This window comes from Schistocerca piceifrons, chromosome 9 (assembly GCF_021461385.2).
Source record: "Schistocerca piceifrons isolate TAMUIC-IGC-003096 chromosome 9, iqSchPice1.1, whole genome shotgun sequence".
Taxonomy (NCBI): Eukaryota; Metazoa; Arthropoda; class Insecta; order Orthoptera; family Acrididae; genus Schistocerca; species Schistocerca piceifrons.
Window position 1 is genome coordinate 195614849 of NC_060146.1, and position 18561 is coordinate 195633409.

At 43.0% G+C, this 18561-nt stretch overlaps 1 non-coding gene across 1 annotated transcript; it reads left to right on the top strand.

Moving 5' to 3' along the window:
• Nucleotides 1–9564: 9564 nt before the first annotated feature.
• On the top strand, nt 9565–9639 carry Trnas-cga. The gene has a single exon. It is a non-coding gene; the product is annotated as a tRNA-Ser (tRNA).
• Nucleotides 9640–18561: the final 8922 nt, after the last annotated feature.

Below are 18561 nucleotides of genomic sequence, written 5' to 3' on the forward strand. Positions count from 1 at the left end.
CAAGGTCCTTGGTCAACTGCAAGGCACCAACTCTGGCTAATAATTGAATATTCGAAAACCAAAACATTACTTTTACTACTTCTTTCTTGCCGATTGCTTCCACTTAATAGGCTCTGTTTTGTCGCTTGTAGTGCCATCGAATATCACAGCACCCGCGGTAAGTTTCAAAACGATAAATGTAAACGTTGCTGAGAGAGGGGCGACAATTGTGACGATCAGTCATTACGTCATTACGATACAAAAGACGAATCGGAAGATTTTTTTTCCGTTTTTACTACATATTAACACTTTTCACACTTTCTCAAGCTCTGTGGCGGCGAGACCTCAGTTTATGCAAAACCTCAAGGTCCTCGGTCAACTGCAAGGCACCAACTCTGGCTAATAATTGAATTTTCGAAAACCAAAACATTATGTTTACTTCTTCTTTCTTGCCGATTGCTTCAACTTAGAAGGCTCTGTTCTGTTGCTTGTAGTGCCATCGAATATCACAGCATCCGCGGTAAGTTTCCAAACGATAAATGTATACGTTTCTGAGAGAAGGGCGACAATTGTGACGATCAGTCATTACGTCATTACGAAGCAAAAGACGAAACGGGAGATTTTCTTCCGTTTTTACTATTTATTAACACTTTTCGCTCTCTCTCATGCTATGTGGCTACCAGACCTCAGTTCATGCAAAACCTCAAGGTCCTCGGTCAACTGCAAGGCACCAACTGTGGCTAATAATTGAATTTTCGAAAACCAAAACATTACTTTTTACTACTTCTTTCTTGCCGATTGCTTCAACTTGGAAGGCTCTGTTTTGTTGCTTGTAGTGCCATCGAATATCACAGCACCCGCGGTAAGTTTCCAAAAGATAAATGTAAACGTTTCTGAGAGAAGTTTTCGGCAATTGTGACGATCAGTCTTTACGTCATTACGAAATAAAAGACGAAACGGGAGATTTTCTTCCGTTTTTACTATATATTAACACTTTTCGCTCTTTCTCATGCTATGTGGCTACCAGACCTCAGTTCATGCAAAACCTCAAGGTCCTCGGTCAACTGCAAGGCACCAACTGTGGCTAATAATTGAATTTTCGAAAACCAAAACATTACTTTTTACTACTTCTTTCATGCCGATTGCTTCAACTTAGAAGGCTCTGTTTTGTTGCTTGTAGTGCCATCGAATATCACAGCACCCGCGGCAAGTTTCCAAACGATAAATGTAAACGTTTCTGAGAGAAGGGCGACAATTGTGACGATCAGTCATTACGTCATTACGAAACAAAAGACGAAACGGGAGATTTTCTTCCGTTTTTACTATATATTAACACTTTTCGCACTTTCTCATGCTATGTGGCTACCAGACCTCAGTTCATGGAAAACCTCAAGGTCCTCGGTCAACTGCAAGGCTCCAACTCTGGCTAATAATTGAATTTTCTAAAACCAAAACATTATGTTTACTACTTCTTTCTTGCCGATTGCTTCAACTTAGAAGGCTCTGTTTTGTTGCTTGTAGTGCCATCGAATATCACAGCACCCGCGTTAAGTTTACAAACGATAAATGTATACGTTTCTTAGAGAAGGGCGGCAATTGTGACGATCAGTCATTACGTCATTACGAAACAAAAGACGAAACGGGAGATTTTCTTCCGTTTTTACTATACATTAACACTTTTCCCTCTTTCCCATGCTATGTGGCTACCAGATCTCAGTTCATGCAAAACCTCAAGATCCTCGGTCAACTGCAAGGCACCAACTCTGACTAATAATTGAATTTTCGAAAACCAAAACATTACTTTTAAAACTTCTTCCTTGCCGATTGCTTCAACTTAGAAGGCTCTGTTTTGTTGCTTGTAGTGCCATCGAATATCACAGCAACGGAAGTAATTTTCCAAACGATAAATGTAAACGTTTCTGAGAGAAGGGCGGCAATTGTGACGATCAGTCATTACGTCATTACGAAACAAAAGACGAAACGGGAGATTTTCTTCCGTTTTTACTATATATTAACACTTTTCGCACTTTCTCATGCTATGTGGCTACCAGACCTCAGTTCATGGAAAACCTCAAGGTCCTCGGTCAACTGCAAGGCACCAACTCTGGCTAATATTTGAATTTTCAAAACCAACACATTACTTTTACTACTTCTTTCTTGCCGATTGCTTCAACTTAGAAGGCTCTGTTTTTTAGTGACATCGAATATCACAGCACCAGCGGTAAATTTCCAAACGATAAATGTAAGCGTTATTGAGAGAAGGGCGACAATTGTGACGATCAGTCATTACGTCATTATGAAACAAAAGACGAAACGGGAGATTTTCTTCCGTTTTTACTATATATTAAAACTTTTCGCTCTTTCCGATGCTATGTGGCTACCAGACATCAGTTCATGCAAAACCTCAAGGTCCTCGGTCAACTGCATGGCACCAACTCTGGCTAATAATTGAATTCTCGAAAAACAAAACATCTCTTTTACTACTCCTTTCTTGCCGATTGCTTCAACTTAGAAGGCTCTGTTTTGCTGCTTGTAGTGCCATCGAATATCACAGCACCCGCGGTTAGTTTCCAAACGATAAATGTAAACGTTTCTGAGAGAAGGGCGACAATTTTGACGATCAGTCATTATGTCATTATGAAACAAAAGATGAAACGGGAGATTTTCTTCCGTTTTTACTATATATTAAAACTTTTCGCTCTTTCCCATGCTATGAGGCTACCAGACCTCAGCTCATACAAAACCTCAAGGTCCTCGGTCAGCTGCAAGGCACTAACTCCGGCTAATAATTGAATTTTCGAAAACTAAAACATTAATTTTACAACCTTTTCCTTGCCGATTGCTTCAACTTAGAAGGCTCTGTTTTGTTGCTTGTAGTGCCATCGAATACGTCATCACACGGCGTAAGTTTCCAAACGATAAATGTAAACGTTTCTCAGAGAAGGTCGACAATTGTGACGATGAGTCATTACGTCATTACGAAACAAAATACGAAACGGGGAATTTTCTTCCGTTTTTACTATATATTAATACATTTCACTTTTTCTCAAGTTCTGTGGCTGTGAGACCTCAGTTCATGCCAAACCTCAAGGTCCTCGGTCAACTGCAAGGCACTAACTCTGGCTAATAATTGAATTTTCGAAAACCTAAACATTAATTTTTCTACATCTTTCTTGCCGATTGCTTCAACTTAGATGGTTTTTTTTATGGCTTGTAGTGCCATCGAATACCTCAGCACACGCCGTAAGTGTCCAAACGATAAATGTAAACGTTTCTGAGAGAAGGGCGACAATTGTGACGATCAGTCATTACGTTATTACGAAACAAAAGACGAATCGGGAGATATTCTTCCGTTTTTACTACATATTAATACATTTCACTTTTTCACAAGTTCTGTGGCTGTGAGACCTCAGTTCATGATAAACTTCAAGGTCCTCGGTCAACTGCAAGGCACTAACTCCTGCTAATAATTGAATTTTCGAAAACCAAAACATTAATTTTACTACTTCTTTCTTGCCGATTGCTTCAACATAGAAGGCTCTGTTTTGTTGCTTGTAGTGTCATCAAATAGTTCAGCACACGGCGCAAGTTCCCAAACGATAAATGTAAACGTTTCTGAGAGAAGGGCGACAATTGTGACCATCAGTCACTACGTCATTACGAAACAAAAGACGAAACGGGAGATTTCTTTCAGTTTTTACTATATATTATCACCTTTCGCTTTTTCTCATGCTATGTGGCTACGAGACCTCAGTTCATGCAAAACCTCAAGGTCCTCGGTCAACTGCAAGGCACCAACTCTGGCTAATAATTGAATTTTCGATAACCAAAACATTACTTTTAATATTTGTTTCTTTCCGATTGCTTCAACTTAGAGGGCTCTGTTTTGTTGCTTGAAGTGCCATCGAATATCACAGCACCCACGGTAAGTTTCCAAACGATGAATGTAAACGTTTCTGAGAGAAGGGCGACAATTGTGACGATCAGTCATTACGTCATTACGGAACAAAAGACGAAACGGGAGATTTTCTTCCGTATTTACTACATATTAACACTTTTCGCTCTTTCTCATGCTATGTGGCTACCAGACCTCAGTTCATGCAGAACCTCAAGGTCCTCGGTCAACTGCAAAGCACCAACTAAGGCTAATAATTGAATATTCGAAAACAAATCATTTATTTTACTACTTCATTCTTGCCGATTGCTTCAACTTAGAAAGCTCTTTTTTGTTGCTTGTAGTGCCATCGAATACCTCAGCACACGGCGTAAGTTTCCAAACGATAAATAAAAACGTTTCTGAGAGAAGGGCGGCAAATGTGACGATCAGTCATTACGTCATTACGAAACAAAAGACGAAACGGGACATTATCTTCCGTTTTTACTACATATTAACACTTCTCACACTTTCTCAAGCTCTGTGGCGGCGAGACCTCAGTTCATGCAAAACCTCATGGTCCTCGGTCAACTGCAAGGCACTAACTCTGGCTAATAATTGAATATTCGAAAACAAAACATTAATTTTACTACTTCTTTCTTGCCGATTGCTTCAACTTAGAATGCTCTGTTTTGTTGCTTGTAGTGCAATCGAATACCTCAGCACACGGCGTAAGTTTCCAATCGATAAATAAAAACGTTTCTGAGAGAAGGGTGGCAAATGTGACGATCAGTCATTACGTCATTACGAAACAAAAGACGAAACGGGTGATTTTCTTCCGTTTTTACTACATATTAACACTTCTTACACTTTCTCAAGCTCTGTGGCGGCGAGACCTCAGTTCATGCAAAACCTCAATGTCCTGGGTCAACTGCAAGGCACTAACTCTGGCTAATAATTGTATATTCAAAAACAAAACATTAATTTAATTACTTCTTTCTTGCCGATTGCTTCAACTTAGAAGGCTCTGTTTTGTTGCTTGTAGTTCCGTCGAATACCTCAGCACACGGCGTAAGTGTCCAAACGATAAACGTAAACGTTTCTGAGCGAAGGGCGTCAATTCTGACGATCAGTCATTACGTCATTACGAAACAAAAGACGAAACGGGAGATTTTCTTCCGTTTTTACTACATATTAACACTTTTCACAATTTCTCAAGCTCTGTTACAGCGAGACCTTAGTTCATGCAAAACCTCAAGGTCCTCGGCCAACTGCAAGGCACAAACTCCGGCTAGTAATTGAATTTTCGAAAACCAAAACATTAGTTTTACTACTTCTTTTTTGCCGATTGCTTCAACTTAGAAGGCTCTGTTTTGTTTCCCTTAGTGCCACCGAATACCTCAGCACACGGCATGAGTTTACAAACGATAAATGTAAACGTTTCTGAGAGAAGGGTGACAATTGTGGCGATTAGTCATTACGTCATTACGAAACAAAAGACGAAACGGGATATTTTCTTCCTTTTTTACTATATATGAACACTTTTCACACTTTCTAAAGCTCTGTGGCGGCGAGATCTCAGTTCATGCAGAACCTCAAGGTCCTCGGTCAACTGCAAGCCACTAACTCCGGCTAATAATTGAATATTCGAAAACCAAAACATTAATTTTGCTACACCTTTCTTGCCGATTGCTTCAACCTAGAAGGCTGTGTTTTGTTGCTTGTAGTGACATAGAGTAGTTCAGCACACGGCGCAAGTTTCCAAACGATAAGTGTAAACGTTTCTGAGAGAAGGGCGACAATTCTGACGATAAGTCATTACGTCATTACGAAACAAAAGACGAAACGGGAGGTTTCCTTCCGTTTTTACAATATATTAACACTTTTCGCTCTTTCTCATGCTATGTGGCTACCAGACCTCAGTACATGCAAAACCTCAAGGTCCTGGGTCAACTGCAAGGCACCAACTCTGGCTAATAATTCAATTTTCGAAAACCAAAACATTACTTTTACTACTCCTTTCTATCCGATTGCTTCAACTTAGAAGGCTCTGTTTTGTTGCTTGCAGTGCCATCGAATATCACAGCAACTGCGGTAAGTTTCCCAACGATAAACGTAAACGTTTCTGAGCGAAGGGCGTCAATTCTGACGATCAGTCATTACGTCATTACGAAACAAAAGACGAAACGGGAGATTTTCTTCCGTTTTTACTACATATTAACACTTTTCACACTTTCTCAAGCTCTGTTACAGCGAGACCTTAGTTCATGCAAAACCTCAAGGTCCTCGGCCAACTGCAAGGCACAAACTCCGGCTATTAATTGAATTTTCGAAAACCAAAACATTAGTTTTACTACTTCTTTTTTGCCGATTGCTTCAACTTAGAAGGCTCTGTTTTGTTGCTTGTAGTGCCACCGAATACCTCAGCACACGCCACGAGTTTACAAACGATAAATGTAAACGTTTCTGCGAGAAGGGCGACAATTGTGACGATCAGTCATTACGTCATTACGAAACAAAAGACGAAACGGGATATTTTCTTCCTTTTTTACTATATATGAACACTTTTCACACTTTCTAAAGCTCTGTGGCGGCGAGATCTCAGTTCATGCAGAACCTCAAGGTCCTCGGTCAACTGCAAGGCACTAACTCCGGCTAATAATTGAATATTCGAAAACCAAAACATTAATTTTGCTACTCCTTTCTTGCCGATTGCTTCAACCTAGAAGGCTGTGTTTTGTTGCTTGTAGTAACATAGAGTAGTTCAGCACACGGCGCAAGTTTCCAAACGATAAGTGTAAACGTTTCTGAGAGAAGGGCGACAATTGTGACGATAAGTCATTACGTCATTACGAAACAAAAGACGAAACGGGAGGTTTCCTTCCGTTTTTACAATATATTAACGCTTTTCGCTCTTTCTCATGCTATGTGGCTACCAGACCTCAGTACATGCAAAACCTCAAGGTCCTCGGTCAACTGCAAGGCACCAACTCTGGCTAATAATTTAATTTTCGAAAACCAAAACAATACTTTTGCTACTTCTTTCTTGCCGATTGCTTCACATTTGAAGGCTCTGTTTTGTTGCTTGTAGTGCCATCGAATACCTCAGCACACGGCGTAAGTTTCCAAACGATAAATGTAAACGTTTCTGGGAGAAGGGCGACAATTGTGACCATCAGTCGTTACGTAATTACGAAACAAAAGACGTAACGGGTGATTTTCTTAAATTTTTACAATATATTAACACTTTTCGCTCTTTCTCATGCTATGTGGCTACCAGACCTCAGTTCATGCAAAACCTCAACGTCCTCGGTCAACTGCAAGGCACTAACTACGGCTAATAATTGAATATTCAGAAACAAAACATTAATTTTATTACTCCTTTCATGCCGATTGCTTCAACTTAGAAGGCTCTGATTTGTTGCTTGTAGTGCCATCGAATACCTCAGCACCTGCCGTAAGTTTCCAAACGATAAATGTAAACGTTTCTGAGAGAAGGGCGACAATTGTGGCGATCAGTCGTTACATCATTACGAAACAAAATACGAAACGGGAGATTTTCTTCCATTTTTACTATATATGAACACTTTTCACACTTTCTAATGCTCTGAGTCGGCGAGACCTCAGTTCATGCAAATCCTCAAGGTCCTCGGTCAACTGCAAGGCACTAACTCCGGCTAATAATTGAATATTCGAAAATCAAAACATTAATTTTGCTACTTCTTTCTTGCCGATTGCTTCAACTTAGAAGGCTCTGTTTTGTTGCTTGTAGTGACATGGAATAGTTCGGCACACGGCGGAAGCTTCCAAATGATAAATGTAAACGTTTCTGAGAGTAGGGCGACAATTGTGACGATCAGTCATTACGTCATTACGAAACAGAAGACGAATCGGGAGATTTTCTTCCGCTTTTACTATATATTAACACTTTTCGCTCTTCCTCATGCTATGTGGCTACCAGAGCTCAGTTCATGCAAAACTTCAAGGTCCTCGGTCAACTGCAAGGAACCAACTCTGGCTCCGAATTGAATTTTTGAAAACCAAAACATTACCTTTACTACTTCTTTCTTGCCGATTGCTTCAACTTAGGAGGCTCTGTTTTGTTGCTTGTAGTCCCATCGAATACCTCAGCACCCGCCGTAAGTTTCCAGACGATAAATGTAAACGTTTCTGAGAGAAGGGCGACAATTGTGACGATCAGTCATTACGTCATTACGAAACAGAAGACGAATCGGGAGATTTTCTTCCGTTTTTACTATATATTAACACTTTTCGCTCTTTCTCATGCTATGTGGCTACCAAACCTCAGTTCATGCAAAACCTCAAGGTCATCGGTCAACTGCAAGGCACTAACTCCGGCTAATAATTGAATATTCGAAAACCAAAACATTAATTTTACTACTTCTTTCTGGCCGATTGCTTCAACTTAGAAGGCTCCGTTTTGTTGCTTGTAGTGTCATCGAATACCTCAGCACCTGCCGTAAGTTTCCAAACGATAAATGTAAACGTTTCTGAGAGAATGGCGACAATTGTGACGATCAGTCATTACGTCATTACGAAACAAAAGACGAAACGGGAGGTTTCCTTCCGTTTTTACAATATATTAACACTTTTCGCTCTTTCTCATGCTATGTTGCTACCAGACGTCAGATCATGCAAAACCTCAAGGTCCTCGGTCAACTGCAAGGCACTAACTCCGGCTAATAATTGAATATTCGAAAACCAAAACATTAACTTTACTGAAACTTCCTGGCAGATTAAAACTGCGTGCCCGACCGAGACTCGAACTCGAGACCTTTGCCTTTCGCGGGCAAGTGCTCTACCAACTGAGCTACCGAAGCACGACTCACGCCCGGTACTCACAGCCTTACTTCTGCCAGTACCTCCTCTCCTACCTTCCAAACTTTACAGAAGCTCTCCTGCGAACCTTGCAGAACTAGCACTCCTGAAAGAAAGGATATTGCGGAGACATGGCTTAGTCACAGCCTGGGGGATGTTTCCAGAATGAGATTTTCACTCTGCAGCGGAGTGTGCGCTGATATGAAACTTCCTGGCAGATTAAAACTGTGTGCCCGACCGAGACTCGAACTCGGGACCTTTTCCTTTCGCGGGCAAGTGCTCTACCAACTGAGCTACCGAAGCACGACTCACGCCCGGTACTCACAGCCTTATTTCTGCCAGTACCTCGTCTCCTACCTTCCAAACTTTACAGAAGCTCTCCTGCGAACCTAGCAGAACTAGCACTCCTGAAAGAAAGGATACTGCGGAGACATGGCTTAGCCACAGCCTGGGGGATGTTTCCAGAATGAGATTTTCACTCTGCAGCGGAGTGTGCGCCGATATGAAACTTCCTGGCAGATTAAAACTGTGTGCCCGACCGAGACTCGAACTCGGGACCTTCGCCTTTCGCGGGCAAGTGCTCTACCAACTGAGCTACCGAAGCACGACTGACGCCCAGTACTCACAGCCTTACTTCTGCCAGTACCTCGTCTCCTACCTTCCAAACTTTACAGAAGCTCCCCTGCGAACCTTGCAGAACTAGCACTCATTCTGGAAACAACCCCCAGGCTGTGGCTAAGCCATGTCTCCGCAATATCCTTTCTTTCATTAGTGCTAGTTCTGCAAGGTTCGCAGGAGAGCTTCTGTAAAGTTTGGAAGGTAGGAGACGAGGTACTGGCAGAAGTAAGGCTGTGAGTACCGGGCGTGAGTCGTGCTTCGGTAGCTCAGTTGGTAGAGCACTTGCCCGCGAAAGGCAAAGGTCCCGAGTTCGAGTCTCGGTCGGGCACACAGTTTTAATCTGCCAGGAAGTTTCATATCAGCGCACACTCCGCTGCAGAGTGAAAATCTCATTCTGATTAACTTTACTACTTCTTTCTGGCCGATTGCTTCAACTTAGAAGGCTCTGTTATGTTGCTTGTAGTGCCATCGAATACCTCAGCACCCGCTGTAGGTTTCCAAACGATAAATGTAAACGTTTCTGAGAGAAGGACGAAATTGTGACCATCAGTCATTACGTCATTACGAAACAAAAGACGAAACGGGAGATTTTCTTCAGTTTTTACTATATATGAACACTTTTCACACTTTCTCAAGCTCTGTGGCAGCGAGATTTCAATTCATGCAAAACCACAAGGTCCTCGGTAAAACTGCAAGGCACTAACTCCGGCTAATAATTGAATATTCGAAAACCAAAACATTAATTTTACTTATTCTTCCTTGCCGATTGCTTCAACTTAGAAGGCTCTGCTTTGTTGCTTGTAGTGCCATCGAATACGTCAGCGCATGGCGTAAGTTTCCAAACGATAAATGTAAAAGTTTCTGAGAGAAGGTCGACAATTGTGACGATCAGTCATTCACGTCATTACGAAACAAAAGACGAAACGGGAGATTTTCTTCCGTTTTTACAATATATTAACACTTTTCGCTCTTTCTCATGCTATGTGGCTACCAGACCTCAGTTCATGCAAAACCTCAAAGTCCTCGGTCAACTGCAAGGCACTAACTCCGGCCAATAATTGAATTTTCGAAAACCAAAACATTAATTTTACTGCTTCTTTCTTGCCGATTGCTTCAACTTAGAAGGCTCTGTTTTGTTGCTTGTAGTGCCATCGAATACCTCAGCACACGGCGTAAGTTTCCAAACGATAAATAAAAACGTTTCTGAGAGAAGGGCGGCAAATGTGACGATCAGTCATTACGTCATTACGAAACAAAAGACGAAACGGGACATTATCTTCCGTTTTTACTACATATTAACACTTCTCACACTTTCTCAAGCTCTGTGGCGGCGAGACCTCAGTTCATGCAAAACCTCATGGTCCTCGGTCAACTGCAAGGCACTAACTCTGGCTAATAATTGAATATTCGAAAACAAAACATTAATTTTACTACTTCTTTCTTGCCGATTGCTTCAACTTAGAATGCTCTGTTTTGTTGCTTGTAGTGCAATCGAATACCTCAGCACACGGCGTAAGTTTCCAAACGATAAATAAAAACGTTTCTGAGAGAAGGGCGGCAAATGTGACGATCAGTCATTACGTCATTACGAAACAAAAGACGAAACGGGTGATTTTCTTCCGTTTTTACTACATATTAACACTTCTCACACTTTCTCAAGCTCTGTGGCGGCGAGACCTCAGTTCATGCAAAACCTCAATGTCCTGGGTCAACTGCAAGGCACTAACTCTGGCTAATAATTGTATATTCAAAAACAAAACATTAATTTTATTACTTCTCTATGCCTTTTGCTTCAACTTAGAAAGCTCTGTTTTGTTGCTTGTAGTGCCATCGAATACCTCAGCACCCGCCGTAAGTTTCCAAACGATAACTGTAAACGTTTCTGAGAGAAGGGCGACAATTGTGACGATCAGCCATTACGCCATTACGAAAGAAGAGACGAAACGGGAGGTTTTCTTCCGTTTTTACTATATATTAACACTTTTCGCTCTTTCTCATGCTATGTGGGTACTAGACCTCAGTTCATGCAAAACCTCAAGCTCCTCGGTCAACTGCAAGTCACCAACTCTGGCTAATAATTGAATTTTCGAAAACCAAAACATTACTTTTACTACTTCTTTCATGCCGATTGCTTCAACTTAGAAGGCTCTTTTTTGTTGCTTGTAGTGCCATCGAATATCACAGCACCCTCGGTAAATTCCCAAACGATAAATGCAAACGTTTCTGAGAGAAGGGCGACAATTGTGACTATCAGTCATTACGTCACTACGAAACAAATGACGAAACGGGAGATTTTCTTCCGTTTTACTATATATTAACACTTTTCGCTCTTTCTCATGCTATGTGGCTACCAGACCTCAGTTCATACAAAACCTCAATGTCCTCGGTCAACTGTAAGGCACCAACTCCGGCTAATAATTGAATATTCGAAAACAAAACATTAATTTTACTACTTCTTTCTTGCCGAATGCTTCAACTTAGAAGGCTCTGCTTTGTTGCTTGTAGTGCCATCGAATACCTCAGCACACGGCGTAAGATTCCAAACGATAAATGTAAACGTTTCTGAGAGAAGGGCGACAACTGTGACGATCAGTCATTAGGTCATTACGAAACAAAAGACGGAACGGGAGATTTTCTTCCGTTTTTACTACTTATTAACACTTCTCACACTTTCTCAAGCTCTGTAACGGAGAGACCTCAGTTCATGCAAAACCTCAAGGTCATCGGTCAACTGCAAGCCACTAACTCCGGCTAATAATTGAATATTCAAAAAGAAAACATTAATTTAATTACTTCTTTCTTGCCGATTGCTTCAACTTAGAAGGCTCTGTTTTGTTGCTTGTAGTTCCGTCGAATACCTCAGCACACGGCGTAAGTGTCCAAACGATAAATGTAAACGTTTCTGAGAGAAGGGCAACAATTGTGACCATCAGTCATTACGTCATTACGAAACAAAAGACGAAACGGGAGATTTTCTTCAGTTTTTACTATATATTTTCACTTTTCGCTCTTTCTCATGCTATGTGGCTACCAGACCTCAGCTCATGCAAAACATCAAGGTCCTGGGTCAACTGCAAGGCACCAACTCTGGCTAATAATTGAATTTTCGAAAACCAAAACATTACTTTTACTACTTCTTTCTTTCCGATTGCTTCAACTTAGAAGGCTCTGTTTTGTTGCTTGTAGTGCCATCGAATATCACAGCACCTGCGGTAAGTTTCCAAACGATAAACGTAAACGTTTCTGAGCGAAGGGCGTCAATTCTGACGATCAGTCATTACGTCATTACGAAACAAAAGACGAAACGGGAGATTTTCTTCCGTTTTTACTACATATTAACACTTTTCACACTTTCTCAAGCTCTGTTACAGCGAGACCTTAGTTCATGCAAAACCTCAAGGTCCTCGGCCAACTGCAAGGCACAAACTCCGGCTATTAATTGAATTTTCGAAAACCAAAACATTAGTTTTACTACTTCTTTTTTGCCGATTGCTTCAACTTAGAAGGCTCTGTTTTGTTTCCCTTAGTGCCACCGAATACCTCAGCACACGGCATGAGTTTACAAACGATAAATGTAAACGTTTCCGCGAGAAGGGCGACAATTGTGACGATCAGTCATTACGTCATTACGAAACAAAAGACGAAACGGGAGATTTTCTTCCGTTTTTACTACATATTAACACTTTTCTCTCTTTCTCAAGCTTTGTGGCGGCGAGACCTCAGTTCATGCAAAACCTCAAGGTCCTCGGTCTGCTCAAGGCACTAACTCCGGCTAATAATTGAATTTTCAAAACGAAAACATTAATTTTACTACTTCTTTCTTGCCGATTGCTTCAACTTAGAAGGCTCTGTTTTGTTGCTTGTAGTTCCATCGAATACGTCAACACACGGCCTAAGTTTCCAAACGATAAATGTAAACGTTTCTGAGAGAAGGGTGACAATTGTGGCGATTAGTCATTACGTCATTACGAAACAAAAGACGAAACGGGATATTTTCTTCCTTTTTTACTATATATGAACACTTTTCACACTTTCTAAAGCTCTGTGGCGGCGAGATCTCAGTTCATGCAGAACCTCAAGGTCCTCGGTCAACTGCAAGGCACTAACTCCGGCTAATAATTGAATATTCGAAAACCAAAACATTAATTTTGCTACTCCTTTCTTGCCGATTGCTTCAACCTAGAAGGCTGTGTTTTGTTGCTTGTAGTGACATAGAGTAGTTCAGCACACGGCGCAAGTTTCCAAACGATAAGTGTAAACGTTTCTGAGAGAAGGGCGACAATTGTGACGATAAGTCATTACGTCATTACGAAACAAAAGACGAAACGGGAGGTTTCCTTCCGGTTTTACAATATATTAACACTTTTCGCTCTTTCTCATGCTATGTGGCTACCAGACCTCAGTACATGCAAAACCTCAAGGTCCTGGGTCAACTGCAAGGCACCAACTCTGGCTAATAATTGAATTTTCGAAAACCAAAACATTACTTTTACTACTCCTTTCTTTCCGATTGCATCAACTTAGAAGGCTCTGTTTTGTTGCTTGTAGTGCCATCGAATATCACAGCAACTGCGGTAAGTTTCCAAACGATAAACGTAAACGTTTCTGAGCGAAGGGCGTCAATTCTGACGATCAGTCATTACGTCATTACGAAACAAAAGACGAAACGGGAGATTTTCTTCCGTTTTTACTACATATTAACACTTTTCACACTTTCTCAAGCTCTGTTACAGCGAGACCTTAGTTCATGCAAAACCTCAAGGTCCTCGGCCAACTGCAAGGCACAAACTCCGGCTATTAATTGAATTTTCGAAAACCAAAACATTAGTTTTACTACTTCTTTTTTGCCGATTGCTTCAACTTAGAAGGCTCTGTTTTGTTGCTTGTAGTGCCACCGAATACCTCAGCACACGGCATGAGTTTACAAACGATAAATGTAAACGTTTCTGCGAGAAGGGCGACAATTGTGACGATCAGTCATTACGTCATTACGAAACAAAAGACGAAACGGGATATTTTCTTCCTTTTTTACTATATATGAACACTTTTCACACTTTCTAAAGCTCTGTGGCGGCGAGATCTCAGTTCATGCAGAACCTCAAGGTCCTCGGTCAACTGCAAGGCACTAACTCCGGCTAATAATTGAATATTCTAAAACCAAAACATTAATTTTGCTACTCCTTTCTTGCCGATTGCTTTAACCTAGAAGGCTGTGTTTTGTTGCTTGTAGTGACATAGAGTAGTTCAGCACACGGCGCAAGTTTCCAAACGATAAGTGTAAACGTTTCTGAGAGAAGGGCGACAATTGTGACGATAAGTCATTACGTCATTACGAAACAAAAGACGAAACGGGAGGTTTCCTTCCGTTTTTACAATATATTAACACTTTTCGCTCTTTCTCATGCTATGTGGCTACCAGACCTCAGTACATGCAAAACCTCAAGGTCCTCGGTCAACTGCAAGGCACCAACTCTGGCTAATAATTTAATTTTCGAAAACCAAAACAATACTTTTGCTACTTCTTTCTTGCCGATTGCTTCACATTTGAAGGCTCTGTTTTGTTGCTTGTAGTGCCATCGAATACCTCAGCACACGGCGTAAGTTTCCAAACGATAAATGTAAACGTTTCTGGGAGAAGGGCGACAATTGTGACCATCAGTCGTTACGTAATTACGAAACAAAAGACGTAACGGGTGATTTTTTAAATTTTTACAATATATTAACACTTTTCGCTCTTTCTCATGCTATGTGGCTACCAGACCTCAGTTCATGCAAAACCTCAAGGTCCTCGGTCAACTGCAAGGCACTAACTCCGGCTAATAATTGAATATTCAGAAACAAAACATTAATTTTATTACTCCTTTCATGCCGATTGCTTCAACTTAGAAGGCTCTGATTTGTTGCTTGTAGTGCCATCGAATACCTCAGCACCTGCCGTAAGTTTCCAAACGATAAATGTAAACGTTTCTGAGAGAAGGGCGACAATTGTGGCGATCAGTCGTTACATCATTACGAAACAAAATACGAAACGGGAGATTTTCTTCCATTTTTACTATATATGAACACTTTTCACACTTTCTAATGCTCTGAGTCGGCGATGTAGTGACGTAACAAGACTGTTACGCCACACGGTAGTAGCCAAAAGAAAGACAGGCACGCGTACACACACACGCCGACGGGCGTGAAGTCTGGAACATGAGAACTTATAAATGAATAAGAAGAAAAGTAGGTAGATGCTTTTTACTTATCTTTTATTTAGGCCTTGGAATACATCTCTCTTGAATACTTGTAAGCTATAGGCACTGATACAAATGGCTCCTTGCTAGTGAGTAGCCATTAACTTAGCTGATGGCTATTCTGTCTCTCGGCTAATGAGAGAGAAAGGCTTCGTACAACTGGGCGATAGCTAGGTTCGCGTACAACTGGGCGGTAGCTTGGTTCTCGTACAACTGGGGTCGAGTCCACTCTCGTATCACGAGACCTGCCTTGGTGGTGGCGCTAGGTATGCGATCACAGTGGCGACACGCGGGTCCGACATGTACTACATGGACCGCGGCCGATTTAAACTACCACCTAGCAAGTGTGGTGTCTGGCGGTGACACCACATTCCTCCCCCGCAAATCGGCGAACGGTCGTGTAATAAGGCTTCCGCCCGCCGTGGGGAAGACCACATGTTGACGTATGCGATGAGGTGGAGAGCCTAACAACAGGCGAGGCTGTGCCACCCGCACCCGGCCATCCGGTCCGAGGGGAGCTAGGAAACGCCTGCAAAACTAGTCCAGGGTGCACGTCAACATGCGGTGTATGCGCCCGTGAGAAGACATGAGGTACGGAAGGGTCGACCTCCATTGCGTCGGGGTAGCCGACGCGCGATGACGTCATGTGGTCCGGAGCGGGCGGGAGTTCCATGGCGGAGGACAGCTGGTCACGGGAAGCGATCGGCGGCGCGTGACCCTGGGAGGCGCCTGGCGGCTGCAACGAAGCGTCGAATGCGGTCGGCGCCGGCGGCTGCTGCTGCTGCTGCTGCTGCTGCGGCGGCGGCGGCGCGTCGCCATGGGGCAAAATGGAAGGCATCGTCGGTAACACCTGGGGATGAGGCGAGCCAGTAGATGGGTCCCCAGGGCGCTGACCGGACGGCCCCGTCGCTGAAAGCAGACGGGGAGCGGCAGAACCCGAGCGACGACAGAGGCGCAGCTGATTGAGATGCCGACGCACCTCACCAGAGGCCCCCAAAACCAAATACATCGCGCGGCCGAGGCAGCTAAGAATGCGCCCTGCGAGCCAACGCCGTGAACCTCGATAGTTGCGATAAAACACAACGTCGCCTGGAGCAAAAGCAGGAGTCTGCCGCTGCGCAGGAACCTGATGCGGCGGATGCAGCAAAGACATCAAGGTGCGATGAGGACGACCGTGGAGCAACTCAGCCGGCGAGCGACCATCTCGGGGCTGAGAGCGATACGAAGACAAAAAGAGCAACAAAGCGTCCTCCCGAGAATGCGACTCTTTCAATTTCAACATCTGTGACTTGAAAGTCCGGACCAATCGTTCAGCGGCACCGTTGGACTGAGGCGAAAACGGCGCGGATGTCAGATGTTGAATACCATTGGCCTGGCAGAATGACTGAAATTCTGCGGACATGAATTGTGGGCCATTGTCGGAAACAATAGTCTGCGGAAGACCTTCAATGCAAAAGATAGCAGACAACGCTTGGATGGTGGCGGAGGACGTCGTGGACGACATCCGGACAACAAAAGGAAAATTACTGAAGGCGTCGACCAGAACCAACCATCGAGCATTCCAGAATGGACCAGCAAAATCAATGTGCAAGCGTTGCCAAGGGGAAGTGGCTTTTGGCCACGCAAAGACTTTCCGCGGCGGTGCGGAATGGTGTTCGGCACACGCCGGGCACGAAGAACACATATTCGTAATCGCAGCATCGATTCCGAACCAAGTACAGTGCTGACGAGCAAGTTGTTTCGTTCGCACTATACCCCAATGTCCTCGGTGAAGAAGCCGTAAAACAGAGGACTGTAACGAACGTGGGACCACGACTCTGGACTGATCATTATCAGAACGCAACAACAAAACACCACGTCGAACAAAAAGTCTGTCCTTGTGAGCAAAAAATCTGCGAACCAACGGATCCTCGATCCGAGACTTTGACAACGGCCATTGCGTAGCAACAAAACGTAAAACAGTAGCAAGGACAGGGTCAGCAGCTGTGGCTGTAGCGACACGACGAAAATCAATCGGAAACGATTCGACCACTTCATCGGTTTCCGAATCAATGAACATGCAAGCAAGTTCGGAAGAATCGAATGCTTTATCCTCAGCAACAGGCAAACGGGACAACGCATCGGCGTTTCCGTGCTTAGCAGTGGACCGATACAAGATATCGTAGCGGTACTGCGAGAGGAAAATAGACCAGCGAATGAATTTCTGCGCTGTACGTGGAGGTACAGGCTTGGTCGGATGAAAAAGCGATGTCAAAGGTTTGTGGTCTGTGATGATGGTAAAGTGACGACCATACAAGAAATCATGGAACTTAGTAACACCAAACACGAGAGCTAAAGCTTCTTTCTCTATCTGTGAATAATTTCTTTGCGCAGACGAGAGCAATTTGGACGCAAAGGCAATAGGGCGATCATGGGAGCCAACTTTGTGCGCAAGCACAGCACCGATCCCGAAATCCGATGCATCTACCATCAACAAAAGGGGTTTCTGGGGATCGAAAGGCGTAAGGCAAGTATTAGAAAGCAACGCCGATTTCAACTGGCGAAAGGCGCGTTCACATTCCGTCGTCCAGACGAACGGAACACCTTTACGGCGTAAGCGATGAAGCGGAGCTGAAATGGAAGAGGCATTGCGCACATATTTATGATAATAGTTAATTTTACCCAACACACTCTGTAGCTGTTTCACATTTTGAGGGGAAGGCAATTCTTGTATGGCACGGAGGTGCTCTGGACTCGGATGTATGCCTTGGGCATTAATGACATGTCCCAGGTATGGTAAGGCACGAGCAAAAAACACACATTTGTCCTTCCTCAAGCGAAGACCATTGTGCCGCAAGACCTGAAATAATGTTCGTAAATTCGCAAGATGATCTTCTTCTGTCTGTCCGGAGATCACTATATCGTCCAGATAGTTTGCTGCAGTAGGGACCGACGCACAAATAGTTTGTAAATATTGCTGAAACAAGGCAGGGGCGGATGCACACCCGAATGGCAGTCTTTTGAAGCGGTACAATC